This window comes from Macaca fascicularis, chromosome 13 (assembly GCF_037993035.2).
Source record: "Macaca fascicularis isolate 582-1 chromosome 13, T2T-MFA8v1.1".
Lineage (NCBI taxonomy): Eukaryota > Metazoa > Chordata > Mammalia > Primates > Cercopithecidae > Macaca > Macaca fascicularis.
In genome coordinates this window covers 117,118,252-117,138,051 of record NC_088387.1, presented here as the reverse complement: position 1 = coordinate 117,138,051, position 19,800 = coordinate 117,118,252, and the positions used below count along the sequence as shown (strand labels likewise).

At 38.9% G+C, this 19,800-nt stretch overlaps 1 long non-coding RNA gene across 1 annotated transcript; it reads right to left on the bottom strand.

The window, feature by feature from the left end:
- Nucleotides 1–3,235: 3,235 nt before the first annotated feature.
- LOC102142873 (uncharacterized) lies at nucleotides 3,236–12,667 on the bottom strand. Its single transcript, XR_006691813.3, has 3 exons — nucleotides 12,566–12,667; nucleotides 9,801–9,943; nucleotides 3,236–5,428 (listed from the first exon to the last, which is right to left on the bottom strand). It is a non-coding gene; the product is annotated as an uncharacterized lncRNA (long non-coding RNA).
- Between the last annotated feature and the right edge of the window lie 7,133 nt (nucleotides 12,668–19,800).

Genomic DNA, 19,800 nt, shown 5'->3' with positions numbered 1-19,800 from the left:
AAAAAGGAATTTCATAATCATTAAGATTAAAAAGAAGCAATGTGTCTATATTGTCATATATTGTTAATGGATTACAATGCTTATCTTCAAAATACGAAATTCTTTGAGAGAGAAAACATGAGACTTTGGTGTCACCACATTGAACCTATAAATCCCTCCACATGTTCAACTCTCTCGTCATCCAACAAAATTCTACCTTCAATTAAAGTGAATTTTGTGGATGATCTGTGTCCTTTTCATCACTGAACTTTAAAATCTTATTTTATATTTCACACTGCCCATTGAAGTCTATATAGCACCAGAAAAGTTCTGCTGGCAGGGCCTCTTAGATTTTCTAATAACCCTTTGAACCTGAGCTAGTTTTCTTTCATAATATACTAAATCCTCAAACTTTCAGAAATGACTTTTCTTTCTCTAAGCTTTCTCTTTTCTTTGACTATCTTGTTCCAATTATATGCTACAAAGAAACTAGAGATTGGATTTTCTTCTCCTATAATTTAGAAAAAGCCAAACCAGTTACAGAAACATGGACATAAAACTTTTATACGATCTGTAGAAGTATGCACAAATCCCTTAGAATAAGATGGGGAAGGAGGTGGCCTACTGCTCTTTATTAACATGCTTTCTTTCTTAAAGGTCTGAAACAATATGCAAAGCAGCTGTTAACGGAACATATTTTGGAAGAACTCAAACTGACCTACAGTATTTATTAAATATTTCTAAATGTGAGTTCTTTTGAGATTTTTGCATCATTGTTGATTTGCATTTCCTTTTAAATATTTATTTACAGTAAAATGTGACTAGCAAGTGAATATGTACACACAGCAAAACCCTGGTTGCGTTAAAGTCATTCTGTCCAGTGCCTAACTGACACAAATATATATTCTTATAAGAAACAAGGGGAATAATTACCTCTAATTACCAAATAAACTTTAACCAATAGTTTTTATCAAACCCACTTTTCTGATTAACCAGCACAGAGCACATTACAAGAAACAAAATTGAGGAGAACTAGCAGAACTAGAACAGAAAGTCGTATGCAGTAGAAGACAACATGGAGATTTCAACATCAAAGGAAGCCCCAGAAAAACTAGAAAGCAGAAACTGTCTATGGGTGTCAGAGCCTGTGGGCAAAACCATAAATGCCAGTATGGTAAGGTACTCAAGGGAAGAAAATGTATGAGAAAGACAATGGAAATTTGAGCAAGAAAGACATACCTTTAAATCCTAATTCTACTTCTTAGTTTTATAACTGAATCTTGTTACCAAAATTCTCCAAGTCCCACTTTGTTTGACAGTTATATCTAAATGGGAGGACCCAGTTCACCAAATCTCAAGGATTTCCTGACGTAAGTATGTGCAAAGTGAGGGCTATAATAGATATTCACTCTATGGTAATATTTTCTGTTTTTTTTCTTCATTGTTATTATTATGCTCAGTAGTATCTTCCCAAGAACTCCAGGGAGTGGCCTACAGAAAATTTCCTTGCAGATATTAAAAATTAAATGCTTGTGCTTGAAATAGTAAGGTTCAATGATCTGAAAAATTCATTTATCTGATATATAGCATTCTCCTGAGCTTTTGAACAAATGATGTGTGAATGCACATAATTGTGTTCTTATAGAACTTGTTCATGTATATACAATATAAATTGTATAATATGCATATATATATCAGGAAAAGCATAATATACCATTCAAATGTATTTATGTTAATGTAATAATCATGATGAATTTAAAATATTCTCAAATATATATGACTTTTCTCCAATGCATAAACAATTGTAAATTACAAAAAACTAAAAGCAGGTAAAATTGGAATATGTATATATGTCTGGACATAAATAAAAATGTGTATAGAGAGACCGGGCATAGGTGGCTCATGCCTGTAATCCCAGCACTTTGGGAGGCCAAGGCAGGTGGATCACGAGGTCAGGAGATCGAAACCATCCTGGCTAACATGGTGAAAACCCGTCTCTACTAAAAATACAAAATGAATTAGCCGGGTGTGGTGGCAGGTGCCTGTAGTCCCAGTTACTCGGGAGGTTGAGGCAGGAGAATGGCGTGAATCCGGGAGGCGGAGCTTGCAGTGAGCCGAGATTGTGCCACTGCACTCCAGCCTGGGCAACAGAGCGAGACTGTGACTCAAAAAAAAAAAAAAAAAATTGTGTATACACAAATATATAGTGCATGTTTAATACATACTTATTCTATAGCTTACAATGCAAATTTCTAACTAACATTTTCCTCCAAAGTATTTCCAAAATTATGGAAAACCATATGTGCTAATAAATAAGAATTGTGGGATAGAAATTTTCACATTGCATAATTAATTGTGTTAACTTGCTCGAGCAGATCTTTGTATCCACAGGAAATGTAGAGCATTCATTTTCCTCGCAGGAAGATGCACTTGCACAGACACTCACAGTCACCAGTTCCACATGCACACCAGGCTAAGATCATATAAGCAAATCATAGGGAACCAAAGGGAATCATGAGGGAGTTTCGCAGCTGGAGTTGCAGGTCTTTCTTTTTATTTATTTATTTATTTTTTAATTTTGGACAGAGTCTGTCTCCATTCACTGCAACGTCTGTCTCCCTTCTAACTCTCCAGGATCCCAACCACCCCTCGTCGTGGTTCTCCTGCCTCAGCCTCCCAAGTAGCTGGGATTACAGGCACCTGACACCATGCCTGGCTAATTTTTGTATTTTAAGTAGAGACAGGGTTTCACCATGTTGGCCAGGCTGATCTGGAACTCCTGACCTCAAGTGACCTGCCCGCCTCAGCCTCCCAAAGTGCTGGAATTCCAGGCGTGAGCCTCCACTGCGCCCGACCAGGAGTCGCAGGTGTAAGACAGCCTGTACGGGGGCCAGCTCTTCCTGTCTTGTCACTGTCAAATTACCTTTCCGGTGCAGGTGGCCCTTTTGGTTGACTTGTTAATTATTAACCTTAGCAAAGAAAGGATGAGTAGGGTACAACTTTAGAAGACTGTTATCAGGCTCTGAGTGTGAGAGTGAAAATCTGGAGCCTTAAATCAATACCATCTTTTAATCTGTAAATGGATTTGAGGCCTACCTGTTTTGTCCTAAACCCCCAAATCTGAGTTTTTGTTTGTTTGTTTAATAAACAGGTAACTTGGGTAGGTAGAGCAAGGTTATAGCCTGTTGCACAATAAAAGATGTAAGTGATAAAGATTGAGGGTTGTTAAATCTGTGCTGCAAGTAACTACTCCACCTTTTTTTTTTTTTTTTTTTTTAAGACGGAGTTCAATTCTTCTGCCTCAGCCTCCCAAGTAGCTGGGACTACAGGCTCCCACCACCACGCCCAGCTAATTTTTGTGTTTTTAGTAGAGACAGGGTTTCACCATATTGGTCAGGCTGATCTCAAACTCCTAACCTCGTGATTCGCCTGCCTCAGCCTCCCAAAGTGCTGGAATTACAGGCATGAGCCACCGCGCCAGGCCTAACTACTCCAGTTTTGTAAAGAGGCGTATGTTAGACCCATATGCGATGTAAGGAAAGGTCAAAAAACAATGTTGTCTACCTACTCCCTTTTTAACTTCTGTTATTTGACCTTAAAAATGTGGAAATGTTCCTGGGGCATCCTAAGTTTCTTTCTCCAATTTCCTCCAAAGAATGTGAGTATCTGGGTAGTAAAAATCCTCCTTTCTTCTTAGACCTTCACCTGAGAACCAAGTGTCTTAGCACAGAACTTACTTCGTATTTCAAGGGGCACTGAAACAAGGCAAGCTTGAGCTTCAGGACAGGGACGCAGAGGCCTGGGGAGAAGAAGCAGTGAAAGACCCATTTGTGTTCAGTGTTGTGATTTCTCCAAGTAAAATTCAAATTGACTCCAAGGAAAAAACAAAAAAACAAAAAAACAATTCTCATTTTCAGTTGCAGCCTGCTCCGAATCAAAGTCACGCTAATTAATCCTGAAAGCTCACTCCATGCCAGCCCTGGATCTAAAGGCTTTCCATTTCTAACCTCGATAAAGTCTGCAGCAGGAATGTCAGATAAGTAAAAGTGCTCTCCCACAGGGAGTTCCCCACAGAGAAACTGAGGCACAGTGAAGCTCCGTGACTTGCTTGCCCAGGTGTCTGAGCAGAGAGGAAGCCATGGGGTCCAGCTCCAGAGCACACCTTCCTTTCCTGACAGCGGTGACAGGGCTCAGGTTGGTTTAGCTTATCCAGCTTTATGTACACAAAGCCGCTTCTAACTCTCCAGGATCCCAGCCATCCCTCTTCATGAGCCTTTGAGGGAAGCAAGACAAGTGCTACTGTCTCCTTTCTACAGGTAAGAAAACCGAAGCTCAGGGGAATGACAGGACTTCTCCTGTGAATCATGGGCACCAAATAGCAGAGTCAGCCCAGAATCTAGTTCTCTGGGCTTCACATCCCAAACTATGACATTTTCCAAATGATTATTGGAAAATAGGTATTTGTCTTTTGGCTTGCGCTGTTTTGCTGTCCACTTTCTGGAGTTTTCTCATCACAGGCAGTGAGCAGGGCCTGAGTCCTTTGATGACTCAGGAGACACGAGGCTATTCTCGCAGGTCTGGCAATGTGAATATGAACAGCCCGCGGGAGCGAGAGACGCTCCAGGCTGAGAAGCAATGGCATTATCAGTGTACCGAGCAGATGTCACACCCGTGAAAACAAAACGATCACTTGTTAAGTAGGCGCATAGCTACCCAAACAGCAGGTAGCAGAGTGTAGAGGGATGGCCAGAGGACTCTGCGGGGCCTGCCTCAGCCAGTCACATAGAACAAGCCCGTGAAGGAGGAAGGAGAGACGACACAGCTTCAGCATGGCCCAGGCCCTGGTATATTAGCCTCTTTTGGAAAAAGAGTACGTGGCTCTTGCAATGAAGTGAATTTCAGAACGTGAGCGAATGCAGTCTTCTGAAGTGAGGTTAGGCTGATACAGTCTCAGCTGCAGAGCTGGGGATCCAGGCCGGCTGGCCGGCTGCAACGCTTTCCATCAGGGAAGCCTCATCTTTGACCCTCAGTTCTCGCACCGGAAATGGGGAGATTAACAACACTGAAGGACTTCAGAAGGCACAACGTTGCCCCAAGAATCAGCCCCCGCCAAAAAAGTTTTAAAGATTTTTCCACTGAAAAGCTTTTGGTCAAATGATAAATGGCCATGAGTTACTATTTTATCATATGCTAACGTGTATTTATAAGTGTTCTGGACACATAAATGTGCGCAGTTGTTCTCAGTCTTCAGGCACATTGAGAAGACTCTTCCTGTTTCGAACACTCTCTAGATGCATCATGCCGCGTGGGCTTTCTGGAGCTAGTCTTGCATAAAGTAAATGCCAGCAGGGTCTCCTTGAGATTTTAGAGCATCGCTAGGTGGTCCAGGAGACAGGGGTTACCCTCTGCAGTGCAGTCTCCAGCCAGACCCAGCCTCTCCTCAAGGAACCTAAAAGGAAACGTGCAAATTATCTTCTATTTCTTTCCTTAAATTAACGTTTCTCAATGGACTGATTGGGACTAAAGGTTTACTAAATTTTTTCTCTCCTAATTTGTATAATTGCATACGTCTAAGGACAAACAATCTGCACAATTATTTCTTTATATCTTTCACTTTAAAATAAGCATGGCTTCATTTGACAATATTTGACCAATTATGCATTCTTTTGAATTTAAAATTATCTCAAAGAAACAGGTCTGTGTGCCTGTGTTTATGTACTGTAAGTATTATGGGTGTGTAAATAATACATATACATATAAATGCATGTATATGTCTTTTATGTGTAGAGATTGTACATATATGTGTATATGTAATTTAAACTTGAGCAACTCTGTCAAATGTGACTTGAGAAATTCTCCTTTGTAAAATTATTTAGTTTTTATCAATAAATATGTAATGGACAATAATTGTATGCAATACCATACTTGATATAATTACATGAAAAAGATGGAAAGTATACCTGTCAATTGTGAATTCAGGGCACAACATTATAATAAAGATGCTAATGTTACTAATAATACATCCTTACAAACTCATGTATTGCTAACAATTAATGAGTTATGTGTTCATATTTACCTGTGACATTTGGAATGGGCTCAGATAATTAAAAAACAAATAAAAAAGCATTCTGTCAGCCTCCTCCCTTGCTGCCACTTTCTCCTGGGTGCTGATATGCACCCAATCCATATCTAATCCAGGCTTTCTCACATGTGGCTCTGTATCCATATAAAACCTACGGACATCCACATTTCTACCACCATCAGACCCCAAAGTGAGTTGACAAAAATCCACTGAGACTCAAGTTTTTATTGCATTGGCTGCCTAGTCCCCATAATATATATATTTGCATATATAAAATATATAATATATAATACACAATATATAATATATATCACACACTATATATAATATATAACATATATAATGTACTATATATAATATACTATATATAATATATATATATTTGAGATGGAGTTTCCTTTTTGTTTCCCAGGCTGGAGTGCAGTGGCGCAGTCTTGGCTCACTGCAACCTTTGCCTCCCAGGTTCAAGTTATTCTCCTGCCTCAGCCTTCCAAGTAGCTGGGATGCCTGGATACTTTTTTTTTTTTTTTTTGTATTTTTAGTAGAGATTTCACCATGCTGGCCAGGATGGTCTCGAACTCCTGACCTCAGGTGATCCGCCCGCTTCAGCCTTCCAAATTGCTGGGATTACAGGTGTGAGCCACCGCACCGAGCCCTCAGTCCCAATAACTAAATATGTATTTTGGCAACCTTTATTCTTTTTGCTCCAAACAATCCCTCTCCCAAATTCTGTAAACATCAGCCCCACAGCTCAGAATGTTCAAACTAAACCCATTATCCTTTCTCCCCACCTTTCTCTTTCAGTCGAGTCTATATCAGCCCAGTCTGTATCAGCGCAGTCTGTATCAGTCCAGTCTCTGACACAGCAATCTAGGTTTCTCACAGGACTCCTCTCTTCTCTCCCTCAGCTACTCATTCATCAACTATTCGTGCAAAACCCTATTCATAAGTTTCTCCCCTTGAACCTGTCACTGGCCAAACTTGGAATTTCACAATCTCTAGTTTGCACTTTTAAGCTGTATCCTGTTTGGTTTGTGTATCTCTTCTTTCACATTTTTCATCTCCTGTATATACTAACACTAAAAAAGCTTTATAAAGCACACATTGAGTCATGGTACCTCCTGCTTCAAACCTTTCAGTCCTGTCCCCTGGTTTAGAAGGTGAAGTGCACAGACGTTTTAGTGGGAACAGATCATGCATGACACACTCCATCCCATCTCTCCAGCAACATCTTTAAGTACCCCCACTCCTGCCACCATCATAAGCAACATCTCTGTCATCATGATTTATGCATCTCAGTGCGGGGCAATTATGTGTTTCCCTCTATAAATTAATGTACTGTGATCTTACTAAGGGCAAACTTCATGTATTTGATCTTTGAACCTCCAGCATGCATCATGATGCCTGGTCTAATAAAGAGTGTTGTTTAGAGGAGAAAATAAATGATTACAGAAAAGAATAAAATGTGTTTCCTTAAGAAGCCTATTCATTGTGATCACTAGTAAGAATTTAAAGATTATTTAGAGATGAGATTTATTCTTAAGATAATGAAGCTTAGTGCCAGAGTGCAGGATTTCTCAGCCTCATCATTATTGCCAATATAGACCTGAGAATTATTTGTTGTCCTGTGCATTGCAGGACACTTATCAGCACCCCTGGCCTCTACCCACTAGATGCCAGTAGCACCCTATTCTCCCAGTTGTGACAGTCAAAAATGTCTCCAGGCATTGCCAGATGTCCTCTGAGGTATAAAATCAACCCCATTTGAAAACCACTGCAACAGAAGCACCAATCACCCGCGGGTCTCCGTGTCACTAACTCAATAGTAGTAACGAGAATAACTCATATTGAACTTGCAAAGAGAGACATGCACTGTGTTGAGACGTTTTCATTACTGTTTTAATTATTTTTCTCAGGGTAATATTTACGGCAGCTCCAGAAGTTAGTTTTTTATTATCAGTTTTACAAATGGAAAGCAAATGTTCAGTGAAGTGCAGTAAAGATTACATATCTGTTAAGAGGTGGAAAACGCCTTGGTCTCAGACAATATTCCTGTAGTCTTAGGCTGTGCCCTTATCCATAAAGCTTAGCTTAACCTTGATGTCTCTTAAATAAGGAAGATTCTATAAATATACCTGCAGTCAACAATTTAAAACAAAGAATAAGAAATATCAGTAAACTTGATCATTACTCAGTCCATCAACATCTGAATGTATAGTCCTGTGTTTATATATAAGCTCCTTCTGAAAATTTATAGTGTAAGTGTGAATATTTTGCTTTATTTTTTCTTAAGCCTCAGAGAATGTTAAAATTCTCAATATCTCAAATAATATCTTTATTTGTAAAGTTATAAAATTGCACTGCTGAATTTCAATCTCTATACTTTTGTTCATTTCAAATATAACCTCAGCCTTAAGACTATAAAGCCATTTTAAAATAAGAAATTTGTGGCTGAAGTTATAGATGCTAAGGGGTTAAAAGATGAGTACATTGCTCAGTGAAAGAGTAGACAACAATATTAGGGCTTAATATATGACATTAGTAATAGATATTAGTTTTATTTTTCTTTTTACTAAGACTTTACCAACATTCCTGTGTGGGTGTTTATAGCAGAAATTAGAAATATGAGCAGTGAAATTCTGGAGTAATTAGATAGTCATCTTAAAGTATTTCTGCATTTTATTGTTTTCTGTAATCATTTATTTCCTCATTTAAAAAACTATTAACCAGATATTTTACTATATCTTTTTAAATCAACATATCAATAATGTTCGTGACTGACTATAATTTTATTAGCCAAAGAAAATGTGATACTCTAAATATGTTTTGCTTAAAGAGTTTATATTTGCCAGAATCTGTGCTTATAACAATTGCACAAGCCGAAATATAATTTAGAGCAAAATTAATAGTGATAATTACCCACGTTCCTCTTCAAAAGCTCAATACTTTATAAACACATATCTGAACATTAATTACCCAAATATCTTAATCTGAGAGTAATAGACCTTTTGATTCATGTTGGAATATTAACAAATAGAATAATATCAAAATTCTCAATGCATCAGTCTACTGAATTATGATGAGGTATCCTTGATGCCTCTTAAATAAGGAAGATTCTATTAAATACACTTGCATTCAATACAATGTAATACAAAGAATAAAACATATGAGTAAGAACTGATCACTACTCAGTCCATCAATATCTGATTGTATAGTCCTGTGCTTATATATAAGCTCCTTCTCAAAATGTATAGTGTTGTGTGAATATTTTGCTTTATTTTTTTCTTAAGCCTCAGATTTGAATCTGTATTTAGAAGAGTACAGGTTTCTAAAAATCAAATTTGATACAATTAAACAAAGCTGTGTCAATCCCTCCCAAACTTCGTTGCCTGGCATATGAAACCCTAAATGATACATCTCTTTCTAGTTCTTGTTACTGTCACCAGAAAAAGTCACAAAATCTGTAAATTTAGAAAAGAGAGCTTTAATTCTAAAGTTGGGTAGAGCAACCTGCAGGCAAGAAGCATAGCTTGTGGCTGAAAATGAGAAGCAGGTGTTTTGAGGGAGGAAAGGATAAGACAGGAATTTGTGCTGTATGAGTTGGCTAAGTATACATATTCAACAGGTTATAGGAGGAACTATGAATAGCCACAAATGTGCTGCACACATGCACAGTAAGCTAACATGCATGTTACATACATCTATTTCACTCTGGGGTGGAGATGTAACATTTCCTTACATTTCAGTTAGGCTCTTGTACATCAAAAGGTGAAGCAGAGGGCATGAAGACACTTAATGCACAGCCTCCGTAAACTGAACAGATACACTTCATGGTCTTGTTCTCTTATCGGGAAGGAATGTTGCTTAGCTGCAATGTTGAAGCTGCAAAAAGGAAAGGGCAACATCAGGTGGTGGGTTGAAACCAGCTAGGGAGCAAGTCTGTCGTCCCAGCTACTCGGGAGGCTGAAGCAGGAGAATAGCTTGAACCCGGGAGGCAGAGGTTGCAATGAGCCGAGGTTGCACCACTGCACTGCAGCCTGGGCGACAGAGCGAGAAACTCCGTCTCAAAACGACAACAACAGCAACAACAACACACACAAAAAAAAATTTAGTCAGCTCCTGGCACACAGTTTATCCTCAAGTCTTAGAAACATGCATTTAGTAGAGAGATGGAAACAACCCATTTTGTAGTTTTATCTCCCTGTCTTATCACTAAATCCTTTACGTTTTCAGGCAAGATGACTGTTGTAAAATGTACCTTCTTAAAAGGGAGCTTGGTATTTAGCAAAGCCACCATTTACAATTATTTGTAAATGTACATTAAACTAATGCCACTTGACATGAAAAATGGTTTTCAAGTTATTAGTGTTTTATTGACACAATTATGTTTAAATAAATTTTTAATAAAAACTTCTTGCTGAAAAACCCAGGGAAATGATAAAGCACTTAGAAAAGAATAAGACATTCCCATCACAGTTCTCACATGTAAAGAGACTGGAAGTCAGTACTCTCCTCCTTACAATAATAAAGAAAAATGCTGAACAAACGGAAAATCAACTTTTTTGGTATTCTTCAGAGAACTGAGGTTGCAAATCACCATTCTGAACTCTACAAAGAAAAGCAAATACAGAGAATCACAGCTGAGATTAATTTACCTGGAGCAGAAGCTGCTGGAGCCATAAACTAGTAAAAAATCTTACCGATTATTTTAATGAATTGCTGGAGGCTAAGTGTGTCAAAGCAGGAGGCTGATATATGAGAGGAGGGGGAGTTGCAGTTTTAGGAGATCCATCACTTTGCATAGGTTTTACCTACAGGCACTGCACAGGTTTCTTGAGAAAGGTTCTAGGAAGAGCCTGCCCCTCTCTAGGGGGAAGAGCACCATTTGCGAAGTACAGAGTATTCTCCATAACAAAGGCCAATTACCCAAGCAAAAACTATTCCAGAGCCTTAGTCCACTCAGGAAAGGGCGTTCCTTCACTCCAGATCTCTTTGGGCTCACTGTGTTGCCTATCCATGGGGGGACATGAAACCGAAGAAACACTTGTGAAGGTCACAGTCCAGGGACTCAGGTGCACTCAAAGCTTGAGATTTACTTGTAAGATTAGAGATTCTATGATTATAGAACATTTCCCCTTCCTGGAACCTTACCATGGCACCAACAGGGCTCCAGTGTGATAACAGTGGATTATAGTTCAAAGAACTAAAAGTCACAGACTGTTTAAGGAGGAGTTCTTAGGGGAAGCTCAGGTTCAACAAAAGAGATGAAAACAAGGGCACTAAAGGAATTTGGAACCTCTGGCACCTACAGATACAACAAACATTAAATATAGCCTTACTCCTAGCCAGGTTAACATAAAACCTCACACTAAAAACCTATTTAGCCTAACATTTTGGTTCCTGCCTGTAATTCCAACTACTAGAGAGGCTGAGGCAAGAGAATTGTTTGAGACCAGGAGTTCAACACCAGCCTGGGCAACATAGAGAGATCTTCATCTCTTAAAAAAAATTAAAATAAGTACATAAATAAAAGGGTGTCTACCTCAGTTTCTATTACTACCTGACATATCACATCTGCCTTTGAACAACAATCACAACAAAACACAAGGCCTGGTAAAATGCAAGAAAAAACAGTTAAAAAAGACAAAACAAGCTACAAAAGTTGACCGAGATTTTCAAATTATCACAGAGGGAATTTAAAATAACTCATGTACTAAGGACTCTAATTTAAAAAGTGAACAACTTGCAAGAAGAGATGGGTAATATAAGCAGATAAATGGCAATTCTAAGAAACAATAAAACAACACTAGAAATAAAAACATTGTAACTAAAAGGAAGAACAGCACCGATAGGGTCCTCAGTAAACTGGACTCATCTCAGGGGAAAAAAATCTAGTACCGAAGAGCTTGAAGATAAGTCAATAGAAACTTCCCAAACTAAAATGTAAAGAAAAGATAAATTTAAAAATGTAATATTTCTTCTTATTTGCTCTTTCTAGATTTATTGAACATTATAGATGATTCTTTTTCATGTACTCCCTTAGCAACAGAAGCAGAGGAAATACTTCTTAACTCCCTCTATAAAGTGAGCATTACCTTAATACCAAAACCAAACAAAAACATTACAAGAAAGGTCAGCTACAGGCCAATATATTCCATAAGCTTATATGCAAAATGGCCTCAAAATATATTGGCAAATCAAACCTAAAAACATGTAAGAAATAATGTATACCTTGCTCACGTGGCATGTATACTAGGTATCCAAAGCTAGTTTAACATTCAAAAATCAATTCATGTAATCTAGCATATTAACAGACTAAACAAAAAATATGCAATTGTATAAATTAATGCAAAAATTCAGGAAAAGCATTTGATATAATGCTACACCCATCTACATTAAATTTTTTTTCAGAAAAATAGGTATAAAGCAAGCTTAAATTCTTAAAGAATATCTACAAAAAGCCTATAACTAACATACTTAATGGTGACAAGTTGGGTACTTTACCCCCAAGATCAGGTAAAAGTCAAAAATGTCCAGGCTGCCTCCTCTCATCATTCCCGCTCAACATTGAACTGGAAGTCCTAGAGAGTGCAATAAGGCAAGAAAAGGAAATAAAAGATATATAGATTGGTAATACATAAATAAAATTGTGTATATTCACAGCTAACATGACTGTCATGCAGAAATCTCAAATAATTGAAATATAAACCTCTGGAATTAATACGTGATTATAGCAAGGGTGTAGGACACTAGGTTAATATAGAGTTTATCAGTTTTCAACATGTAAAAAATTAGCAATGGGAATGTGAAATTAAGTACAGATTATATATGTAAAAAACTAAAAAAAAATCAAACATATAAATAAAGGAGATATATTCTGTGTTTATGGATTGAAAAACTCAATATTGTTTAAAGGTCCATTTTTGCCATCCTGATTTTTAGATTCAATATAATTGCAATTAAAATTCCAGCACACTATTTTGTAGATATTTACGAATTGAGTCTAAAGCTTATGTGATAAAACAAAAGACCCAAAATACCTAACAACATTCAAGAAGAACAAAGTTGAAGGAACGATACAACCTGATGTCAAGACATAACACCACAGTCATCAAGACAGCATGGTGTTGGAAAACAAACAAAAACATAGATTGATAGAAAATAATGGAATGCAGAAATAGAATGACATGAATACAGTTACTAATCTTTGGCAAATAACAATGGCAATTTAATAAAGAAAGGGTTGTTTTTTAAATAAATAGTACAGAAACAACTAAATGTCTATATAAAATTGTCATTATCATAATTATCCACCTAAATGTACAAAACAAAACTGCAAAATATCTAGAGAAAAACATAGGAGAAAAACCTATGTTACATTGAATTGGTGATTTTTTTTTTTTTTTAAATTTATTTATTATTATTATACTTTAAGTTGTAGGGTACATGTGCATAACGTGCAGGTTTGTTACATATGTATACTTGTGCCATGTTGCTCTGCTGCACCCATCAACTCGTCATTTACATCAGGTATAACTCCCAATGCAATCCCTCCCCCCTCCCCCCTCCCCATGATAGGCCCCGGTGTGTGATGTTCCCCTTCCTGAGTCCGAGTGATCTCATTGTTCAGTTCCCACCTATGAGTGAGAACATGCGGTGTTTGGTTTTCTGTTCTTGTGATAGTTTGCTAAGAATGATGGATTCCAGCTGCATCCAAGTCCCTACAAAGGACTCAAACTCATCCTTTTTTATGGCTGCATAGTATTCCATGGTGTATATGTGCCACATTTTCTTAATCCAATCTGTCACTGATGGACATTTGGGTTGATTCCAAGTCTTTGCTATTGTGAATAGTGCTGCAATAAACATACGTGTGCATGTGTCTTTATAGCAGCATAATTTGTAATCCTTTGGGTATATACCCAGTAATGGGATGGCTGGGTCATATGGTACATCTAGTTCTAGATCCTTGAGGAATCGCCATACTGTTTTCCATAATGGTTGAACTAGTTTACAATCCCACCAACAGTGTAAAAGTGTTCCTATTTCTCCACATCCTCTCCAGCACCTGTTGTTTCCTGACTTTTTAATGATTGCCATTCTAACTGGTGTGAGATGGTATCTCATGGTGGTTTTGATTTGCATTTCTCTGATGGCCAGTGATGATGAGCATTTTTTCATGTGTCTGTTGGCTGTATGAATGTCTTCTTTTGAGAAATGTCTGTTCATGTCCTTTGCCCACTTTTTGATGGGGTTGTTTGTTTTTTTCTTGTAAATTTGTTTGAGTTCTTTGTAGGTTCTGGATATTAGCCCTTTGTCAGATGAGTAGATTGCAAAAATTTTCTCCCATTCTGTAGGTTGCCTGTTCACTCTGATGGTAGTGTCTTTTGCTGTGCAGAAGCTCTTTAGTTTAATGAGATCCCATTTGTCAATTTTGGCTTTTGCTGCTGTTGCTTTTGGTGTTTTAGACATGAAATCTTTGCCCATGCCTATGTCCTGAATGGTACTACCTAGGTTTTCCTCTAGGATTTTTATGGTATTAGGTCTAACATTTAAGTCTCTAATCCATCTTGAATTAATTTTCGTATAAGGAGTAAGGAAAGGATCCAGTTTCAGCTTTCTACTTATGGCTAGCCAATTTTCCCAGCACCATTTATTAAATAGGGAATCCTTTCCCCATTTCTTGTTTCTCTCAGGTTTGTCAAAGATCAAATGGCTGTAGATGTGTGGTATTATTTCTGAGGACTCTGTTCTGTTCCATTGGTCTATATCTCTGTTTTGGTACCAGTACCATGCTGTTTTGGTTACTGTAGCCTTGTAGTATAGTTTGAAGTCAGGTAGCGTGATGCCTCCAGCTTTGTTCTTTTGGCTTAGGATTGTCTTGGAGATGCGGGCTCTTTTTTGGTTCCATATGAACTTTAAAGCAGTTTTTTCCAATTCTGTGAAGAAACTCATTGGTAGCTTGATGGGGATGGCATTGAATCTATAAATTACCTTGGGCAGTATGGCCATTTTCACAATATTGATTCTTCCTATCCATGAGCATGGTATGTTCTTCCATTTGTTTGTGTCCTCTTTGATTTCACTGAGCAGTGGTTTGTAGTTCTCCTTGAAGAGATCCTTTACATCCCTTGTAAGTTGGATTCCTAGGTATTTGATTCTCTTTGAAGCAATTGTGAATGGAAGTTCATTCATGATTTGGCTCTCTGTTTGTCTGTTACTGGTGTATAAGAATGCTTGTGATTTTTGCACATTAATTTTGTATCCTGAGACTTTGCTGAAGTTGCTTATCAGCTTAAGGAGATTTTGGGCTGAGACAATGGGGTTTTCTAAATATACAATCATGTCATCTGCAAATAGGGACAATTTGACTTCTTCTTTTCCTAACTGAATACCCTTGATTTCTTTCTCTTGCCTGATTGCCCTAGCCAGAACTTCCAACACTATGTTGAATAGGAGTGGTGAGAGAGGGCATCCCTGTCTTGTGCCAGTTTTCAAAGGGAATTTTTCCAGTTTTTGCCCGTTCAGTATGATATTGGCTGTGGGTTTGTCATAAATAGCTCTTATTATTTTGAGGTACGTTCCATCAATACCGAATTTATTGAGCGTTTTTAGCATGAAGGGCTGTTGAATTTTGTCAAAAGCCTTTTCTGCATCAATTGAGATAATCATGTGGTTCTTGTCTTTGGTTCTGTTTATATGCTGGATTATGTTTATTGATTTGCGAATGTTGAACCAGCCTTGCATCCCAGGGATGAAGCCCACTTGATCATGGTGGATAAGCTTTTTGATGTGTTGCTGAATCCGGTTTGCCAGTATTTTATTGAGGATTTTTGCATCGATGTTCATCAGGGATATTGGTCTAAAATTCTCTTTTTTTGTTGTGTCTCTGCCAGGCTTTGGTATCAGGATGATGTTGGCCTCATAAAATGAGTTAGGGAGGATTCCCTCTTTTTCTATTGATTGGAATAGTTTCAGAAGGAATGGTACCAACTCCTCTTTGTACCTCTGGTAGAATTCAGCTGTGAATCCATCTGGTCCTGGACTTTTTTTGGTTGGTAGGCTATTAATTGTTGCCTCAATTTCAGAGCCTGCTATTGGTCTATTCAGGGATTCAACTTCTTCCTGGTTTAGTCTTGGAAGAGTGTAAGTGTCCAGGAAATTATCCATTTCTTCTAGATTTTCCAGTTTATTTGCGTAGAGGTGTTTATAGTATTCTCTGATGGTAGTTTGTATTTCTGTGGGGTCGGTGGTGATATCCCCTTGATCATTTTTAATTGCGTCGATTTGATTCTTCTCTCTTTTCTTCTTTATTAGTCTGGCTAGTGGTCTGTCAATTTTGTTGATCTTTTCAAAAAACCAACTCCTGGATTCATTGATTTTTTGGAGGGTTTTTTGTGTTTCTATCTCCTTCAGTTCTGCTCTGATCTTAGTTATTTCTTGCCTTCTGCTAGCTTTCGAATGTGTTTGCTTTTGCTTCTCTAGTTCTTTTAATTGCGATGTTAGAGTGTCAATTTTACATCTTTCCTGCTTTCTCTTGTGGGCATTTAGTGCTATAAATTTCCCTCTACACACTGCTTTAAATGTGTCCCAGAGATTCTGGTATGTTGTATCTTTGTTCTCATTGGTTTCAAAGAACATCTTTATTTCTGCCTTCATTTCGTTATGTACCCAGTAGTCATTCAGGAGCAGGTTGTTCAGTTTCCATGTAGTTGAGCGGTTTTGATTGAGTTTCTTAGTCCTGAGTTCTAGTTTGATTGCACTGTGGTCTGAGAGACAGTTTGTTATAATTTCTGTTCTTGTACATTTGCTGAGGAGTGCTTTACTTCCAATTACGTGGTCAATTTTGGAGTAAGTATGATGTGGTGCTGAGAAGAATGTATATTCTGTTGATTTGGGGTGGAGAGTTCTATAGATGTCTATTAGGTCTGCTTGCTGCAGAGATGAGTTCAATTCCTGGATATCCTTGTTAACTTTCTGTCTCGTTGATCTGTCTAATGTTGACAGTGGAGTGTTGAAGTCTCCCATTATTATTGTATGGGAGTCTAAGTCTCTTTGTAAGTCTCTAAGGACTTGCTTTATGAATCTGGGTGCTCCTGTATTGGGTGCATATATATTTAGGATAGTTAGCTCTTCCTGTTGAATTGATCCCTTTACCATTATGTAATGGCCTTCTTTGTCTCTTTTGATCTTTGATGGTTTAAAGTCTGTTTTATCAGAGACTAGTATTGCAACCCCTGCTTTTTTTTGTTCTCCATTTGCTTGGTAAATCTTCCTCCATCCCTTTATTTTGAGCCTATGTATGTCTCTGCGTGTGAGATGGGTCTCCTGAATACAGCAGACTGATGGGTCTTGACTCTTTATCCAGTTTGCCAGTCTGTGTCTTTTAATTGGAGCATTTAGTCCATTTACATTTAAGGTTAAGATTGTTATGTGTGAACTTGATCCTGCCATTATGATATTAACTGGTTATTTTGCTCATTAGTTGATGCAGTTTCTTCCTAGCCTCAATGGTCTTTACATTTTGGCATGTTTTTGCAATGGCTGGTACCGGTTGTTCCTTTCCATGTTTAGTGCTTCCTTCAGGATCTCTTGTAAGGCAGGCCTAGTGGTGACAAAATCTCTAAGCATTTGCTTATCTGTAAAGGATTTTATTTCTCCTTCACTTATGAAACTTAGTTTGGCTGGATATGAAATTCTGGGTTTAAAATTCTTTTCTTTAAGAATGTTGAATATTGGCCCCCACTCTCTTCTGGCTTGGAGAGTTTCTGCCGAGAGATCTGCTGTTAGTCTGATGGGCTTCCCTTTGTGGGTAACCCGACCTTTCTCTCTGGCTGCCCTTAAGATTTTTTCCTTCATTTCAACTTTGGTGAATCTGGCAATTATGTGTCTTGGAGTTGCTCTTCTCGAGGAGTATCTTTGTGGCATTCTCTGTATTTCCTGGATTTGAATGTTGGCCTGCCCTACTAGGTTGGGGAAGTTCTCCTGGATGATATCCTGAAGAGTGTTTTCCAACTTGGTTCCATTTTCCCCCTCACTTTCAGGCACCCCAATCAGACGTAGATTTGGTCTTTTTACATAATCCCATACTTCTTGCAGGCTTTGTTCGTTTCTTTTTCTTCTTTTTTCTTTTGGTTTCTCTTCTCGCTTCATTTCATTCATTTGATCCTCAATCGCTGATACCCTTTCTTCCAGTTGATCGAGTCGGTTACTGAAGCTTGTGCATTTGTCACGTATTTCTCGTGTCATGGTTTTCATCTCTTTCATTTCGTTTAGGACCTTCTCTGCATTAATTACTCTAGCCATCAATTCTTCCACTTTTTTTTCAAGATTTTTAGTTTCTTTGCGCTGGGTACGTAACTCCTCCTTTAGCTCTGAGAAATTTGATGGACTGAAGCCTTCTTCTCTCATCTCGTCAAAGTCATTCTCCGTCCAGCTTTGATCCGTTGCTGGCGATGAGCTGCGCTCCTTTGCCGGGGGAGATGCGCTCTTATTTTTTGAATTTCCAGCTTTTCTGCCCTGCTTTTTCCCCATCTTTGTGGTTTTATCTGCCTCTGGTCTTTGATGATGGTGATGTACTGATGGGGTTTTGGTGTAGGTGTCCTTCCTGTTTGATAGTTTTCCTTCTAACAGTCAGGACCCTCAGCTGTAGGTCTGTTGGAGATTGCTTGAGGTCCACTCCAGACCCTGTTTGCCTGGGTATCAGCAGCAGAGGCTGCAGAAGATAGAATATTTCTGAACAGCGAGTGTACCTGTCTGATTCTTGCTTTGGAAGCTTCCTCTCAGGGGTGTACTCCTCCCTGTGAGGTGTGGGGTGTCAGACTGCCCCTAGTGGGGGATGTCTCCCAGTTAGGCTACTCAGGGGTCAGGGACCCGCTTGAGCAGGGAGTCTGTCCCTTCTCAGATCTCAACCTCCGTGTTGGGAGATCCACTGCTCTCTTCAAAGCTGTCAGACAGAGTCGTTTGCGTCTGTGCAGAGGTGTCTGTGTGTCTTAGTTTACTGTGCCCTGTCCCCAGAGGTGGAGTCTACAGAGACAGGCAGGTTTCCTTGAGCTGCTGTGAGCTCCACCCAGTTCGAGCTTCCCAGCAGCTTTGTTTACCTACTTAAGCCTCAGCAATGGCGGGCGCCCCTCCCCCAGCCTCGCTGCTGCCTTGCCGGTAGATCACAGACTGCTGCGCTAGCAACGAGGGAGGCTCCGTGGGTGTGGGACCCTCCCGGCCAGGTGTGGGATATGATCTCCTGGTGTGCCTGTTTCCTAAAGCGCAGTATTGGGGTGGGAGTTACCCGATTTTCCAGGTGTTGTGTGTCTCAGTTCCCCTGGCTAGGAAAAGGGACTCCCTTCCCCCTTGCGCTTCCCAGGTGAGGCAATGCCTCGCCCTGCTTCAGCTCTCGCTGGTCGGGCTGCAGCAGCTGACCAGCTCTGATCGTCTGGCACTCCCCAGTGAGATGAACCCAGTACCTCTGTTGAAAATGCAGAAATCACCGGTCTTCTGTGTCGCTGGCGCTGGGAGTTGGAGACTGGAGCTGCTCCTATTCGGCCATCTTGCTCCGTCCCCTGGTGATTTTTTTTAAGGTACAAATCCAAAAGAGTAATTCATAAAAGGGAAAATATTAAGTGGGTGTATTTTAAAATTAAACATAATTTTAATTTCTTCTCTATGAAAGACACTGTGAAGAGAATCAAAAGATAAGATACAGGCTGAGACAAAATGTTTCCAAAACACATATCTGATAAAGG